The following is a 2,941-nucleotide window of genomic DNA, read 5'->3' as shown; positions in this document are numbered from 1 at the left end:
GCTAATATGAAACAATTTTTTATGTATTATCGATTATCATCATGTAGTTCAAAATTTTGATAAATTCTTATCCAAAATGTAAGGATGAGGTGACACAATCTTATAGTTTTTATATAATTATTGACTTGTTAGCCATTCCAACATAAGTCGTTGTCGTTCCACAATGTAAAAAAAAAAAAAAAAAAAAAAACAATTGTTGTATATCGGTGGATGACACCGATTCAACCACTTGTAACATGTTGTTGGATTAATAATAACAAAAATGAGATGGAAATAAGAGGATGACTAGAATGAAGGTAGAATGCTATTAAAAAGAAATAAATGAACGAATAGTAACCTACTTTTATTTATTTGTTTATTAGAGCATTGTACTCTTATATGTGTCTATTACAACATTACACTTTGATAGTAGAATGATATAATAAACAAACAAATGAAATTAAGTTGTTTCTTATGATCAAGAAATACTTTGATGTTATCTTCGAAAAACAATTTACAATAACGACAAAAAAAATGACAGTTCCAAACATACGGAACTTTGTTTGCACAAATAATATGTATTATTAAAATGATGGCGACTTATTTATTTGCAAAATAACAGAAAAAATAAATAATAAATACATCACTATATCTTACCATCAAGTAAAAAATGGTTAATTACCATTATGGTTCAGTAAAAAATCATGAGCAGAACCTGGAATCGAGTTTGAGAGCTAAATCGTGGAAGAATCTTGATTATTGAAACAATAACTGTTCTGACCTTGTTATTGATATCGTAGGTATCCATTTTGATGATAATCAGAAAAACTTTTTGCTTGTTGATGATAATCAGAAAAACTAGTTTGCTTCTTTAAGTGAGCCAACAATAAGTTGGAATTATTCATAGGAAGATTGTTCCTGGAGACTCCAAGAAGAATGAAGGCTCATCTATCTCCTCTTTCACCCTGATAAATTTTTCTACATCCAAAAAAAATAAGATAAAACATAAGAAACGCAAAAGTACAAGTGGTTTAAAACATGTATCATTTTTTGTTTCGTTCAAAAAACACAAACACAAACTAACCTGTATGGGTTAGATTCCATCAAGAAGTGGTTTTCAGACGACAAAACATTAGTACCCATAATAAAAGTTACCATACAGAGAATCAACTACTAACCATTTCGTACCACCTAATGAAAGCCTAATTAGATGAATGACGATATAGACCAAATTGAGATTCTCATTCTCAAGTTCTTTACTCTTGAAGCTATGAACTATATGCCTAACCTTCATAGTCAAAGATGATGTTGCTTTCTATTCCATGAAGAACTTCACCACGAGTACCCTTAAACCCTCCATCCGGAAAGACGGATATAGAAAAGACGGAGAAGGTGTGAATTCAAGGAGGTGAGTAACACTTTCAATTTAGGGGCAACAACTGATGAATGCACCACCTTCAAAACAATCCATACATTGATTTTAAGTACATTGGTCATAACAAACTACTAATATATCACATGTGAAGCATAAAGTTGTAAAACTTGTTTATAGATAAATCCCTGCGTTCCAAAGGCACTTGGATCATTGGCAAATGAGAATAAGGAACAATAAATTCAAGAATTGCGTTTCATGCTCCAGAAAAGAAATTGAAAATTAAATACACACAACAGCCATACCCAAAATCCAAATACCACAGCAGATGGCAAATGGTTCTTGTCAACAAAAATCGACACCCTGCTGCCAACCACCATAACGCCTAAATTTTAAGTGTAAAACGCATATCAAATATCCAATTGTACGTGTTTCTGATTCGAAACAGACGTAGAAGCCCATTTACGCTGATTCGAAGCCATCACACGCACACACACACACAAAGAAAACCCGAGCAAAAATTCAAAATCAAATACAAATAAAAACATACCCAAAATACAAACACCACAATAGACTGCAAACGGTTCTTGTCAACAGAAATTGACACCCAAAAATAGAAAGACAACAAGAAGTTTCCAAATATGTATAAAAAGCGTTCTTAGGCCAAACATTGGATTGGTGAAGAGAGACGATGAAACATAGAGGGAAGAAATAGTTAATATACGCAAACTTGTGTGGTCAAAATATGATATGGGCAAAGATCTCTGGTGAAAATATGATATCGATAAAGAGCACTATTCATAAGCATCGAGACTTTTAATATATGTATATAATTTGGATCACTCTCATGGTTTGATTTTATTTTGTATTTGGTCAATTCCAAATATAAAATGATTGCAATATATATATATATATATATATATATATATATATATATATATATATATATATATATATATATATATATATATATATATACGGTAAGAATTTTTTCTGAACCCATATTTTTTTTGTGAATCACTCTTAAAAATACGAATTTTTTTTGTGTGATGTTTTCTTTTTAAAAAAAGTGACATAATGCATCAAATCGGTCCTATATAAGTATATTCCTAAATAAAATGTTAAAAAAAATATGCATATATGAAAGGTGCATATGTGCATTTTTTACGAACTTTGTGAATTTTCGACGTTTGTGCACATATGCACTTGTCGTATATGCACATTTTTTTTCAAGATTTTTTTTGCGAATATGCTTATATTTGACCGATTTGATGTTTTATGTTTTTTTGAAAATAAATATAATACAAAAAAGTTTGCATTTTAAGACTGGTTTGTGAGAAAATATGGGTTTAAAAACGATCTGGACCTATATATATATATATATATATATATATATATATATATATATATATATATATATATATAGGGTTAGGTTATATTGTTTCTAGTTACTATTGTGTGTCAGAATGCACAGATCTGGACCACCGGATGGAATAGAATCAAAGGTCATGATCTGAGAGTCTATGATATTAAAATAAGATAACATGTACCATATAATCACACTAATTCCAGCATAAGAGCATTTTAATC

The sequence above is a fragment of the Lactuca sativa genome, chromosome 4 (assembly GCF_002870075.4).
Source record: "Lactuca sativa cultivar Salinas chromosome 4, Lsat_Salinas_v11, whole genome shotgun sequence".
NCBI lineage: Eukaryota > Viridiplantae > Streptophyta > Magnoliopsida > Asterales > Asteraceae > Lactuca > Lactuca sativa.
This window is presented reverse-complemented; position numbering follows the sequence as displayed.